This window comes from Dermacentor silvarum, chromosome 6 (assembly GCF_013339745.2).
Source record: "Dermacentor silvarum isolate Dsil-2018 chromosome 6, BIME_Dsil_1.4, whole genome shotgun sequence".
Taxonomy (NCBI): domain Eukaryota; kingdom Metazoa; phylum Arthropoda; class Arachnida; order Ixodida; family Ixodidae; genus Dermacentor; species Dermacentor silvarum.
This window is the reverse complement of record NC_051159.1, coordinates 71,443,922-71,459,980: the sequence shown is the minus strand read 5'-3', so window position 1 is coordinate 71,459,980 and position 16,059 is coordinate 71,443,922. Positions and strand designations below refer to the sequence as shown.

The window sequence follows — 16,059 nt, the reverse complement described above, 5'->3', positions numbered from 1 at the left end:
CATACGTGCCTTTGCATCGGGTTACATCTCCCGAGAGGCTGCGGCCATCCTCAGAAATAGGGTGGTTACTGGTTTTCACCTCATTACGTGGTTTCCAGCTCACATGGGTCCGAATATTCTTATAAATCTCCCAAACCCCAATGAGCTTGCTCATAACCGTGCGCGATATCTTACCCGTCGCGGCGGTATGGAAGCTTTTGGGGGGCCGGACGAAATCAAGCACAGTGACCCATTACTTACATTCCATGAAATAGTTTCTCACTACCAGTTAGAGCGGAGGAGTTTTCCACTACCTCATCCTAAGCTTAACAGGTCTCAATCGTCGACTTTTAGAATGCTCCAAACGAGGGTCCTTTCCTTCGAGGGGCTTTCTAAGTCGCAACGCCTCAAATATAGAACCACACTGTCCAGATTGTGGTGTGCATTTCTGTACATTGGCTCACATGCTCTGGCAGTGCCCTGCGTTACGTTACGCACCGTTAAACAAAGAAGCGGACTGGGACAATGCCCTTAAAAGCAGCGTACTCTCAGTCCAACTCCAGGCTGTCCAGAGGGCCTGTGAAAGGGCGGAGGACCACGGTCTTCCTGCCCCTACGTGGACGCGGCCAGCGACTACTACGGACTTCCCACGGGGGGTCCACACGTAGTTCCTCAGTACCAAATAAAGTTCATGTCTGTCTGCCTCAACGGAATGCTGGTCAGCTTTTCAGATCATTGAGAAAATCGAGAAGGGAAACTGATGGATAGTGTCCGCAAGTGCATGGCTTCAATGCCACGACCGAAGAGGCCTCCCACCAGCTGCAACGGCCGAGGTGACGTGACCACAGCAAAGTCTACCTCAGGGTTAATCTAAGTAAACTACCAGAGCCCCTCATACCATTCTGGTTCATAGCCGATCGACCGGTGGTGGCACCCGAATCAGTTTCGCGGGCTCTTTTTCAATCGTTGTACATGGGGCCACATTTTATAGCAAGGTAAATGTAATTTCGTTTTCGCAAAGGTACCAAGATGACCACAAATCTAAACTACACCCTTTTCTTTTTACAGTAAAGCTCTTTATGGTTAGGCTTCCGTGAATTTTTCGCGTGCATATGTAAAAATGTAGGCCGATCTTGGTAATAGTGCAGAAAGGGTCCAAGCGCAATGGCACACTACCTCTGTAGTGGGCTCCGGGTGGTGAGCTCCGGGACCTGTAACGCGCCCTTGAACTACCGTTGTCGCTCCTGGGACCCAAAGAGGTCCCAGGAACAAGGGTAACGATCGGATCTTTGCCCAAAAGGCCAACCCGCGTTGGCCATGGCTACGTTTGCACCGCCCTCTGTTTGTTGGCGTTCCAACCGCTCTCCCGGGGTGGCGGCACCGTCGCGCGTGTATTTGAGACAAGGTGCCGTTCTCCATTTTGTATTTCAGTTCTCTTCTCTCGTCGTAATCGGGAGGCCGCGTGTAGTGTGGATTCCCAGCGACGATTGCATTCTCTGTCTACATGCCTGCCGTAACTCTTCAACGCTCTTCCTGCCGTCGTTGCTCCTCGGGAGTCCGGACTATACGCGGCCTCCCCATTCTGTGTCACCTCTGTGTCATGTGCTAAACAGCTTGCTGGTTATCCAGCTACACAGAGTGAAGTGGCCTATGATTTTATTCCGTACTTTAAAAATGTAGGAGCAGGGAAGACATCAATTTTGAGGCTGGACTGGGAATACAGAGAAAGCGACAAACTTAGTATGTACTACGTTCGCTTCAGGTAGAGGTAGGAGTTTAGAGTTCTATCGGCCATGGAAATCTCAGTATACATAGACTTAATAAATAAATAAGGGAGGTGTGACGTGCCCGAAGAGCTCAGAAACATATTTCACTCGATGACCGCAAACACTCGTGATCACAACGTTGGCGTGATAGGCGCGCGGGCAGCGAGGGGCACGCTAGTTTGGCCCAAAACAAATGTTCCGTGCTGTGAATGCCTTCACCACTTCAACTGTTAAAACCCAGCAGATGATATGACATCCAACACACGGCGAGCGGGTCGCGAATCTCGGTACACCACAGAGGCAGCGACAGCACACTGGGAGCCATCAACGCGTCTCATATATCGGTATAATGGCGGTCCTGTCGAAATAGAAGCAGTACGCGCTCGGCCTAGCGAACATATAGTGTGTGCTGTGAACAGCAGTCATGCTCCGGCGTGAGCTAACTGCGAATTAGTGGTCTCAAATGTCGGTATCTTCTCTTGAACAACGTATTGATCACACCGGAACCCTTTCATACCTTAGGCATGCCCTCAATTATCAGAAGTATTACATAGTTCTTGGATTCTAAAAATGAACTCCACGTTGAAACGCTAAAACAACCAGAACAAAAGCAACCATTTGCGTGGAAGCGTAGTAATAATCGTATCGGTGTTATAGCGAGGTACAGAGAAAAAATTACACGAAAGCGTCGTGGCGTTTTATAGGGTAAAAAGATATTAACCTAAATATCGGTACAGCAGTTAGCCTACCTAGATGCTTGTTATGAGGCGGCTGGTGTAATTAATGGTAGATATAAGGAAATCTATGATGTAAAGGAAATAAAGCAGTGCACACACACACGGTGGCTTCAGAAAACAGACAGGGTATGCCTATATGTCAGCTGCTAAAATATTTCAGGATTGAGAGCGACGTTTACTACAGCATTTGGTCATCGCAGATATCCTCCGCACGTGTTCTCTATGCTGTCTTCTTTACATTGAAATGTGTATTTGTTGTTGAGCGGTTTTCGAATGCATGCGCTCCTAATTGGTTGTTCTGCTGAACAATGATTCTTTACCAACTAGTGAACGCTTTCACTTGCATTGAGGTTAGTTCTTGAACGACCGCATTATTCGGTTGAATCAGGGCCAAATATTACAAGGACTGCATGTGAATAAACAAAATTTAAAGCTCAGCTTCATATATGTTAGTCGCAGTTGACAAGCTGTTTCATGTTATTAATGCCAGTGCGCTCAGATCTGAAATTTCACTATTGACCTGTTAAAACTATACGTTTATATTCCAGCTACCCGTGAGTGCACGCAGTGCCTCTTTTATTTTATGAGGTATTAGCATTAACGCAGTGTGCACAAAGTGCATTAGTGCAGTAGCTCTATTCTGTGATTTTTTACAGGTTAACCAACCTGTATACATAACTATAACGAACGCTTGAATTCTAAAAGCAGGTCAACGTCTCCCAAACACCGCTGCAGAGACATCATCAACGAAAAAATCAGTTTGCCAATAAGTTCACCGTTACATTGGTAAAGCTTGTTTTGCGATTGACCAGAAAATCTTCATTCTTCCAGAAAGACACCAAAAAAAGAAACCGCTAACTCTGCGAAAACGCGTATTAGCTCGCGAGAATCACGGCGTTCACTCCAAGGTGTCCGATTCATGGTAACTGGTAGCGCGTGCCCGTTTCGCCTACACACAACTTCCGAAACACGTCCCAAATCCGTAATGATACGGGTTTTACGCTCTTTCAAGGCTCGCCGTGAAAGCTTTAGCGGACACGGCTATCGATCGACCCCTAACTTCCGTTCCGGCCTCTGTCGTCCATTCGGATTACCCCACGCTCGCACTCCCAGGGTCGTCATTCAGGTGGCCCCTTCATCGCGAATCCCGGGGCCATCCATCACCGGGCCGAATCTGCGCTAATCAGGACACCACCCCCACCACGGCTAGCAGCACTTCAGAGTGCTTCGTTCCGCTAAACGACTCTTTTCTGTGCTCTTGTTTAGACGGCTTCTCCTAGTTCGAGGGCCGGAGCGGTGACTTCACTCGTCCTTTCCGTACAGACAAACTGCCGCGTTTTGAATGCGGTCGAGCTACAACAGCACGTCGAATTACCGTTCCTTTCTTGTCAGAATTGCAGCCAATATAAATAAAAATATAGACCGTAATGAACAACGAGAAAAGCACGACATACAGAGAGGCAGGGAAGTTAATGACACGTGGTTCGGGTTGCGTGTTCAGAAATGGGGGAGAGGGCAGATAATAGTAAAAGAAAGAAGTACGAAGAACGTAAAACACACACACACACACACACACACACACACACACACACACACACACGCACGCGCACGCACGCACACGCACACGCACGCACACACACACACACACACACACACACGCGCGCGCGCACGCACGCGCACGCACACACACACACACACACACACACACACACACACACACACACGCACACGCACGCACACACACACACACACACACACACACACACACACACACACATGCACACACGCACGCACGCACGCACGCACGCACGCACACACACACACACACACACACACACACACACACACACACACACACACGCACACGCACACGCACACGCACACGCACGCACGCGCACGCACGCACACACACACACACACACACACAGCAGGGGTAGCAGACAACGTTCTGAAAACCTATCATGTAGGACCATAGACACTCTAAATTGGAGCCGCTCAGACAGATTTCTGTACATATACTCCCTCTGGAAACACTGTACTAGCATCTTCTCTTCTGATAGCGAAGTACTGCCCAGTGAGTCAAGAGAAAGATCAAGAAAAGGCAGCGAGGTTAACCATGATGGCACTCACTCGGCTACTCTAAATGTGGGAAAGAGGGAAAGAAAAACGAGAAGGAAGAAGGAACGTTAGTGTGCCCGTACCGTCAGTGTAAATTGCCAAGCATTCACTAATGCATGTAGCGCAGCACTTACATATCTGCAGTATATTGCGGACCGACGCAGAGATGGTGTGTGAAGGTTTCGTCATAATGACATGAGTCGCAAAAACACATGGGTTACGCAACACACGGCTGTGAGGATCTCCGGATTAACTTATATCGCTTGAGATTCTTTAATAGGCAACCACAAAGGCACTTCTGCATTCAGCACCCATCGAATGCAGTCGCCGTTATCGAGAGTGGAACATAGAAATCGTACTCAAAAGCCGAAGCTATACACCAGTAGGTAACCGCTGCAAAGTTATATAAAGTGAAAATCAAAGTTATTTTGTTCTAAATAGACGCGATATTAATTCTGCACCCTATGAGAATTATTTATTCACTTTAGATTTTCGAAGTAAGGCCAACACTTTTTTGCGAGCTGATTGTATAGTCTCCGATGAAGAAAAAACGCCCACGGAGTTCGTCGAATTCTACTTGAACTGCAAACTGTAAAAACATATGACGAAAACTCCATTAACAGGCATAATTGTGGTGAGAAGCATTATATAGTGGCTCCTTATATCCGCGTTTGCGAACTAAACGTTCTTGCATCTATTCCTCCGTTAGGTAAAGGTAACAATGCATTTTCCTGTGTGTTTTGGCGCATGACGTTGAAGCAGCGCTTACCTTTGGTCGAGGCATGTTTGCAGTCCGAGATCAGGAGCAGCTGTGGAGAGTGGCGAGCGGAGCCTTGTGGCCAATCGCTGCAGCAATGAACGCATACCTCCGAGCGACGTGTGCGTCAGTTACGCGTGAAGCGGTCGGAGTTTCAGACTTCGTTGCGCATGACGTTGCCTTTGTGGCCAGAAGACCGAGGACACCCAATGTGCAGTACGCTCACGTGACTCAACCTAAATGAGCCCTTTCAACATAGATATTGCAGATTGGCTATTTTCAAACTCATAAAGGCTGCTTTAGGACTTCGGTCTCCTTACAAAACCAAGAAATTTAGTTTTATTTTAAATCTCATTACATACTACTCCATTTATCATTGTAAGTTGTTGGTATTATATGCCTTATGAGATCTAGTTTTAGATGGTAGCATTATTTTACCCGATTTGTAAGCGGAAAGTGATGTTCTGTGGTTTTTAGAAAAACTGAAAATTACCTTGCGTGGCCTTGCTGAGAGCTTTCTATATAACGTTTCGCAATAAGAACAAATAAATCCAGAAAACAGCAATCATGATTAAAACAGGTGATCGTGTAATATTAAGAGTACTGCGGTGCACTTGTGCCAAGCTTATTTAAAGTGCGACGTGTCTGAGGCGGCCATAGGAAGCGCCCCTTTATCGCATCCTTTGTCGCATCGGCATTGTCTTGTTAACTGATGCGCGCCGCGAACGCCAGCTGTAAAGTTGAAAAATGCACAGGAGGCCTGCTTCACTGTGCTGATGACTCTATAATGATGACCCTTCCTCGTTTGCTTTCTCCACACCGCCATTGCATACGCTCATTAGAAACAGGCGTACACTCAATAACACAAAATTTGTTCGATTCACGACACCTCTGCGTAAAACGACGACCACAGGAGAAATAATGGATAAGTGGGCCGATTTATCAACATTCCCAGCATGAATGTGGCATGACCAATTTTGGGAGCCTTCAGCATACGTGTCACCGCTGCCACTTAGCCTTGTATACGCGCGAAGAGCAACAAAAATGCACTTATTCAAAGGTGTCTGTGCACAGTGAAGAAAAATTCACCAAGGAAAAATTGGTTTAGCTTAGTTCGACGGCCGTCATTTACGAGAATGAGAGAGTATACGCTAGTTGTCTCTCGTTCTACTCAATGTCAAGGCAATATCGCACATGATAGTTGTAAATAGGTAAATCTGTTTTCCTCCTGATTTCTGTATGTAGTTTTTACAAGCTCTTTTATAGTGAATGTATAAGGTTCTTCTATGTCATGTTTTCCTTAGTTTATCGCTTACAGGTTTGTTTTAGCTCTACTTTCATGATAGCTCGGTAATCAGCAGCCAAACTGACCGTTATATCCCAGCTAATAAACAACGAACAACAAGAACCACAACAAGACTCATTACCAGTACACAAATGTCCAGAATTTAAACCAGAGTCCTTTCTGACACTGAACCTATCTCGCTCCCCCATATTTCCCACTGCCTCACCGCACCTTTTAACGATGTTGCTTTGAGCATAGTTAAAGAGCGTAATTACCATAGGGCGTCAATTAGCGCAGCTTGAAATGGCACCTCCATCACCGATTTTACCTCGATCAACCGTATTGCATGTCGGCGCAAACTGCAAGAGAAAGCTGTATGAAGATCACCCACCCTCGTTAGACGTGATTAGCTTTGCTCACCGCTGACCGAGTCTTCTTTCCACGCAGGGAACACTTCCCCGGCGGCACACTTGGTGGCACGCGTTTAGAAGAGGCTAATTATAGGACACGAACAACAGTGAATGGGGCCTTTCAATTTAACCGTTAAAGGCAATAGTTCGTGATTTTCACCATTCGGAGACACTGGAATCATGAGTACTGGAGAATGAGCAATTCAATTTCAAAAGCCATGTCCCCTACTTTGAGTGCTCAATATGCATGATTGTGCTAAATTTGATGCAAAAAGACAATCGCTCTCCAAGGCACCATCACAATCACACAAGTGATTTACAGTATCTGCGGCAGTATCTTGCTTACAGCAAAATACGGTAGCAGAGACTTGGCTGTTCATTTTCGCACAAGGCATGTATGACATGAAAATAGGCACAACTTCTCAGGAAACATTGTCTTTCCATTGAATTTCCTCATTCAGTATTCCTTTATTTAGGGTAACAAACCGGATGCATTACCAATCAACATTCATGGCATGGCATGGCAAGAACTTTATTTTGGTCCAGAGAAATTAGGGCCCGAGGGCAAAAGCCCCCAGGCTAGGTTGGTGGCTCTGCCCACGTAGGCACCGGTAGGCCAAAGGCTTTCCCCATGTCGTGAGCTCTCCGGAGGGCCAGGAGTTGATCTTGGAGGACTTCGCGACTCCAGTCCTCTTCACTGTTGAGGTCCGAAGCCCTTTGGTTGGGGCACAGCCAGAACATATGATCAAATAGACACGGAGTGTGTCCACAACTTTTACATTCCGCGGGAAACTCCTGGTCAATTTTGTTAAGCACAAAAGGTTTGGGATAAGATTTAGTTTGAATCATTCTTACAGTGACTGCCTGAGCTCGGTTCAGCATTCAAATTTTCGTTTTTTCACAAACTCTCTCTATCTATGCAGCAACCAATCCAGTCCCATTAGTTGTGGCCAGATAACCTCGCCCATACTAATCCACAAGAATAGAGAACCCTAGGTGAGCGTGAAAAATCACACTCACCTAGGGTTCGTATAGGTTCAGAGAGAGGACTGGGAACTCCCAGTCCATGTGAATTTTCAGCTCGGACAATGAACACGCAGCGTGAGTCGGGACGCAAAGCTTGGATGGTGTATTTTTCAGCAAGTACTCGGTGGGCTGCCAGCACCCATCCACTGTGCAGATCACTGCTGTAGTACTCAACTGGAAATAAACAGACGATATTTATTTAGGCTAGGTTATATTGAATATACTCATAGTTCTTTTAAATTTTATTTTAACTTGTAAGATCATCACAACGAACGATTTTCTCTTCTCAATTGTTGTCATGACCGCTGGAGAACTTAGCTATGCCATTTTCTTGCTGTTAAGTGATTATTGATTGATTACATATTGACCACTGTCTGTATTGCTTACACACTGCGCGACTCCAACTCACTTGTGTATCTTTTGAGTGATGACACACCCACTTTCTCGCTGCGTCTCCAAGCAAGCGTTATCGAAGTTTCGGTCGTCATTTACCGGCACTGGCTGTGACGGGGGTCCAGGGAATGTTGAGGGATCAGGAGAGCGATGAAAGTTTACGTTCGGGTTATGCGGGGACTCGAGTGATGCAGTCCAAGACGTCTCCCGGCTTTCGCTTGAAGCCTTGCAGGTGTATGCTCCGCTGTCTAGCATTTGGAGATCTTTAATGAAAAAGAATGGCAGAAGTAAGAACTCCCACGTTGTACTAGTTCACCAGCTAGCAAATGCTACAACATGATAAGAGCTGCTGATAAAGTTGTATATTTCACTTTACTTTCAAGATACAATTACGAATCACTTTTATGTGGTTTTTTTTTTCTTTTCTTATGTTTACGAGAGAATACCAAAACTAGTTTGAACGAATGTCTCTCATCACCTGATAGCATACAGAAACTGTTGTGTCCGCGACTGCGCGCTTGATAACCGAGCACAAGTAATGCGCCTTGTGTGAACATGTGGTTATAAAGCCATGCCCACTGCGATGTTCAGTTCATTGCCGGTGTAACCATGCGGCCGTAAGTGCCGGACAATAAAGCTCAGTTTTTCGTTGGATCCTTGCCTGCCCCATTCGTGGCCGACACGCAACAGAAACCACAACCTCAGTTGTAAGGAAGTGTCGCCCTGATCGAGTTCCTTTGTGAATGCTATATAGTTTTTCTCGATGGCAGCAGCGCATTCACCTTGTATCTGAAGGGTGCCAGACTCCGAAAATGTATATCGGCGCGATCCTCAATCCTTAGTGGCGCTGAGTTGTACAGCCACTGTACTGTGGGTTTGGGCGTGCCAGCCACCTCGCAGGGCAGTTGGGCGGCCGTGTGCAGCGGCAGAGTCTGATTGGCCGGTCCAAGCCGTATAATGGGAGGGGGCAAGTCGGCAAACGCGGTGACCTCCAGGTGACCCTTGGCCATACTGGATCCCACCACGGAGAGCGCCGAGCAGACGTAGTAGCCACGGTCTTCTTTTCGCACACCAGAGATGGTCAGCGTGCCTTCGTTACTCACCGAGAAGCGGACTTGTGACTTGCCCGGAAACATCAGCACCTGTGTGACACAAAAGGAGGGGGGGGGGTATCGTGACGGCCGCGTTTGCGTTGCTCTGAATGACAATAATGCGAAGGTGAAAGCTATTGAGGCATTACAACGCTGTTGAATTTCCGCGTTCTTCCTACAAGAAAGAAGAGGACGAGGATCGGGCCAGGGAGCGCGTGAGCGCGTTCGAAGGGACTAGCTGCCATCTTGGACGTTCTGGGCTGAGGCGGACGCTAATAAACGCCTGTCTGAGTCTCGAGTTTTTGTCGGCTGTTCCGTGTGCCACGTACTCTAACATTTGGTGCCGAAACCCGGGAGGCAACAGCCGGGAGCTACCGTCAAGGGACTTCGCTGGTGGCTACCGACTGGAACCACTGCCACGAACCACGGAGGTATACGGATCAGCAGACCGCCATGGATAAGCTCAAGTTGAAGCGAGCCACAAGAAGGGCCCACAACACCAGGATCATTCAAGAGGCAAGTGCGGTGCTAGAAAACAATGCCGCGACATTGCGACAGATCGACTGTATTTACGAGCGGCTCAAGAACAATAACGATGAATTGAAGAAGATTAATGATGAATTAGAAAGTCACATAAGTGACGAGGCATTCGAGGTGGATTACGCAACCGTAATTGAATATGAGGACAACGCGACCCGCATCTTAGCCGAGCTCCAGAGCAAACGCCGCCAGCAGTCCGAAACCACTTCATTGTCATCGCCAGTCGATGTTCGCGACATGCCGGTGGCCACAGGGCATTCTGAAAGGCCAGGAGTCAAGTTGCCGAAGCTGGTAATTAATGCTTTCGACGGTGATCTGAGCAAATGGAACGCGTTCTGGGAGCAGTTTGACCAGATCATCAACCAGAACGGAACTCTTACAGCTACTGACAAATTCAACTACCTGAGGTTATTTTTGAAAGGAGACGCGGCGACAGCTATAGCGGGGCTGCCTACCACCGAAGCGTGTTACGTTGACGCCTTGGACATGCTAAAAAGACGTTTCGGCGACAAGAAGCGATTGGAGTAGGAGTATTTCTCAAGGCTTCGAAGGCTCACTCCTGTGCGTTCTTCTAATGAAGTAACGAAACTTCGCAAGTTGTACGACCAGGTGCTCATTAACACGCGGGGACTGGAGGCGCTTGGCGTGAGCAAGTCGTCTTTCTCGTCGATGCTATGCGACGTTCTGCTCAGGGCACTGCCACATGACATTGTCGTAGCGTATCACAGATCTTGCGCTACACAAGCTGCAAGTTCCGCCAATGTCAACGTTCAGCAAGCCACGGAGCTAGAGCGTCTGCTGCAGTTCGTCTCTATTGAACTGGAAAGCCTTGAAAAGAGTGACTTTGGGGAGAAAAAAGTATACGACGAGGCGACTCATCCTAGAGACAATAAGAACCGCCGGTTTGACAGTGCGATCCCAACGTCATCAGTGCTTCATAACCAAGCTTCAATACCACCTCCGGATACGGGCTGCATTTTCTGCAAGTCAACGCAGCATTTGACGGAGTCTTGCCGTACAGACCTATCGCTGTCAGAGAAGAAGAGACTTCTCGCCGCCGACATGCGGTGCTTTCGATGCACCATTAAAGGCCACCGTGCAAGGGATTGCAGACGGAGAATTGCGTGCCCCGGCTGCAGAGGTCGTCATGCGTCTAGTATTGCGACCCAGATAAACTAAACCGAAAGGCCCATGAAGACGTGAAAGGCAGCAGTACGACTGTATGCGAAGCTACAACTAAGAGCAACGAAAGAAGGGACACTTTGACGTGCGTGCTCCTACAGACTTTTCGAGCATGGGCAGTGACAGATTATTCATGCCGTTACATCAGAGGCGTGTTCGACGGAGGAAGTGAACGTACGTTCGTAACAGAAGCTCTTTCAAGGCGGTTAAGGTTGAGGTGTCTTGGCTTTGATACCATAGCAATAAACACTTTCGCCAGTGTGAGCAGTTGCACACCGAAAAGATTTCGCATCGTCGAGCTTCACCTCCGAAGTCAGCATTCCGACGTTGAAGTTGCATTGAGAGCCATGGAGATACCCCACATTTGCCACGACAGATCAGCCAACACGATGACTTCTTCGTTCGTTACATCATTCAAAGGAACCGGCCACGATATCGCCGATGAACTGATCCACCCGTCCATTGAAAGAGAAAACGGAGTAAGTGTACTAATTGGCTCAGACCAGATGTGGGCGGTGATGATAGGTGAACTGTCCAGACTGGGAAACGAGGAAACACTCATCGCTATGAACTCAAAGTTCGGATGGATCTTTCAAGGGAGCACCGAGCACATGTCGTCAAAGCCAGTCAACTCACGAGTCATGAATCTGCAAGCAAGCCAACCGTCTGCAGAAGATAAGCAGTTGTTGAGTCGGCTGGATTTGCTCCAGAGAGAAGTCGACAAGCTGACAGCCACAGTGGAGAACCTGTTCAAGCAGCGTGATCACTTGCTTGTGGAGAGGGACAGCGAGGCTCGCCAGCTTGCCCAGCTCACTGAAAAACTCAAGGAAAAGGATAAAGATACACAGACTGCCCACTTCACAAGCCGAGCTACAGAATCACAGATTGACAAGCTGCAAGACAACCCAAACAGAAAGGAGAGTGATGTCGTGAGGCTCACATTCCGAGTGAAAGAGTTGGAAGCAGAAGCTGCATCAGCAGCCGAGTCCCATTCCCACCTCCTGCAAGAAAACCAGAGACTTCATGAGAACTTTGCACTTGTGGCGAAAGAGCACAAGAACATGGCATCTGACTTGGAGAATGCTGTACAACAGAAGAAAGACTTTGAACTTCAAATCCAGGAGTATGTGATTAAAGTGGCCAAAATAGAAGAGCTCCTGCGTACAAGGGATCGAGAGAGGGAAGATCTTTTGAACCAGCACCGGTCCCTTATCTCGGCCAATGCTGATCTGCTGACTCAGGCCGAGCAGAGCGAGAAAGAACAAGACAGCAGTGATACCACACTCAATAGCCTGCGTCAGCAGCTTGCACGACACATGAGTGTGACGACAGAGCAGGAGCAGAAGCTGGCTTTACTGGGAGCAACTATGGCAGCCCTGCAAGAGTCCCTGCAGCACAGCGCTGCCGAGGGAAGTCGGCTGAAGGAGGAACTTCAGAAGAGCTCAGACATGCGCGCAAGGCTCGTCGAGCAAGTAGAATCGCTTCAGGACCAGCTCGCCAAAGAACAAACTGTCAACAATCAGATTTTTGGGCACTTGAGGCGCCTAGAGGACGATCTTTCTCTGGCACGTACCGAAGCAGCTACGGCTCGCTGCGACGCAACCAGTCTGGAGCGCTTGCTTGCCACATCTCGGGAGCAGCGCTGCCAGACAGACATTGCCCTCGAAAAGATCTCTACCGAGATGGAAAACATGAAGCAGGAGGTGCAAGCAGGAGCCACGAGCAGGGCAGCCCAAAATGAAGGGAACCGTTTTCTCAGAAGCAAGCTGTCAGAATTTGAGCATACAGTGGAGCAACTAAAGCAACAAGTCGTCAGTGAGCAATATGCAAGGGTGATTGAAGTCTACGCAGGAGAAGATGGACACGTTCGCTCTTGCAAGATAAGGCGACAAGGGCCATCCAAAGACTGTTTCCGCTTGAACTACAAGCATGACCGCACTTCGCGGCCGGGAATGTGTTGAATTTCCCGCGTTCTTCCTACAAGAAAGAAGAGGACGAGGATCGGGCCAGGGAGTGCGTGAGCGCGTTCGAAGGGACTAGCTGCCATCTTGGACGTTCTGGGCTGAGGCGGACGCTAATAAACGCCTGTCTGAGTCTCGAGTTTTTGCCGGCTGTTCCGTATGCCACGTACTCTAACAACGCTATTTAGACGAAAGGGCACTATTGAACAGACAGCAAGTACGCAAACAGGCTCGATGCTCTGCTCAAGTATTTGGAAACCGGCGTGTCTTAGACAACCGGCACACAATAGTGATCTTTCACCATCACGTGACACCTTTCTCATTCAGCCATGGAAGCTCATGCAGTGACGGAGGAACATTCGCTCGTGTACTTATGGAACAGTCGGAACATATTGTTTTAGTCAACGTGGTGAAGTAGTGAATTTTGGCGTTGCGGAGCTATGCACGAGGGCGCGGGATCAAATTCCGGCCGCGGCAGCCGCAGTGCGATGGAGGCGAAATGCAAAAACGCTCGTTCACCGGGCATTGGGTGCACGTTTAAGAACTCCATGTAGCAAAATATATACCGGAGTCCCCCACTATGGCGTGCCTCATAATCATATCATGCTTTTGGCATGTAAAGCTACAGATGTTAATGTATTGTCTCAAACCTTCAATAAACTGTTCCTTTATTTGTTGGTAATGTTCATATACCTTCGTAGACGTGATTTTAATGCGCAACGCACCAAGAAACGTTCACTCGGGAAGCGCTCATTGAGAATGGCCCTTGAATGCCAACAACATGCTCTTCCAGAGATATTTAGCATGAGATAGAACTAGCATATATTAGTTGTAATAACGAGTGAAATAAATACAATGCGGGAATAGTTAATGAACCAACCTGGTTGCCTTCTCGGGTCCAGAGCACGGATTGTGGGGGGTTGCCTGTCGCAAGACAGTCAAACTTGGCGACACCGTTGAGCCCCACTTTCTGGTTCTGGGGTGTGAGGCGGAATGTTGGACGCGCTGGAGTGAGTAAGGCAAGAATAATATGTCAGTAGCTTTCCGAAGCCCTGTCTTTCATTTAAATGCATCCCTAACTAACGTTTAGGAAGTCTTCAGCTAAGTTCTACCTCAACTTGGGAGTCATTACTGATTCAAGCTGATTTTTTTATTATTATTGACAATGAAATGTTCATGTAAACTGCAATGACGTTTAGCAGGTTTGTGGTGTCATCGAACATGGCAGTGGGTTATGTTTTACTTTATATACATCGATTTCCGCAGATACACAATTTTAAAGATATTGTTAAGGCTCAACTTGAGGGTGGCGTCATGACTAAATTTACAGCTGTTACATAAACGAATTTGGCGGATATAACGCAATGCTTATGACAAGCTCTATTCATAATCACGCAACAATAGATGCTGCTGAGGTCATACAAATGAGTCTCTACTTACAGTGCACAGTTAATGTCGCCGAAGCAGAGACTGAGCCAACAATGTTTTCTGATTCATAAATGTATGTTCACTCGTCTGCGAGAGCAACATTCTTAATGTGCAGACTCTTGTCCTCTTGAACATAGGCCCTGCAATGAAAATGACAGGTATCTGAATGTATTCTATTTTTTAACAAACACTTGGCAACATGTTTGCTTCGTTCTTATTTTTTTAGAGAAACAAAGAAATGACACACACCTGCAACGCATATTCGACAGACAAGAGCAATATAACACCTCTAGCGCGTAAAGAAACACACGGAAAAAGCGTAGCAGTAAGAAAATTCAACTTATCAGTAGGCAAGCAATAATGATATATCTAAACAAAAAACTTAACAATACTTCACAAATACCTATCAGAAGGAAAATACCTAAAACGCCAGTTAAGAAGACCTGTTCAGTGGCGTTTTCAATTTGCTACGTTAAAAAGTAAGTGATTTTGAGCTGCTACTGCGTCATGCTCTTTTTTTTTGCCTTTATTATCTCCCAATGCTGGCGCTCTATGGCCGGCCCTGTCCCATGCGCGAAAAGAAAAACCTGTTTATCATCACTATCTCCCAATGCCACCTCGTAACACGCGCACAGCGTGGTGGCTTTCTTCCGTAATGACTAACATTGCAGCGAAACAAACGCAAATATTTCAAAGTGCAACTGTTCAGCACATAATCGCTTACATCAGATGCCGGCGCCTGCGTAACCACAAGATCAATTACAGTTGCGCCTTTAAGAACAATTAAACCTAATGACTCGCGTTTCCTTTGCTGTCCGTTCCGATTCTTAAAGCATATTATTTATTCTAGATTTGTGCAAAATAACATGAAAGTTATTCTCATATCTACGCGTTGAGTGGGATGGGATCTCGTGAACTGAGGTTATGGTTACCACGGCGCCTAGGTGAATTAATAGCTAGGTTAATTGCGAGATTTCGTATTTATGTCAACGTAGAACACTTTGCTGTATAAGATATGAGCACTTACTAGTAGCTGGTCTCTGCAAAACCATGTGTGCATATGGCGCAGGGACAGAGCAAGTTATGATCTCGCGAAAATGGTCTTAAATTAGAAAGCTGTTGAACCAACGCGCATTAAATGCGCCCTTGCTTGTCACGTGACCCACCTGCCAAGGGGCATCTTGCCATCCTGCCTCCTCCAGGTGACCGCCGGTTTGGGGTCGCCATTCACCTTACACTGAAATTCGACGGATTCTTCCGCAAGTGACGTCACACCTTCCGGGACCCGGACGAAATAGGGCTTCGCTGTGGTGGAAAGACAAGGTGCGCCAGTGACACACTGCATTGCACTGCACGGACAAGACTTAAATGGGTTGTTTCCTCGGT

General features: G+C 47.4%; 1 pseudogene; it reads right to left on the bottom strand.

Moving 5' to 3' along the window:
* LOC119456712 (roundabout homolog 2-like) overlaps positions 1–15,853 on the bottom strand; it is an 81,159-nt pseudogene extending 65,306 nt beyond the window's left edge.
* Between the last annotated feature and the right edge of the window lie 206 nt (positions 15,854–16,059).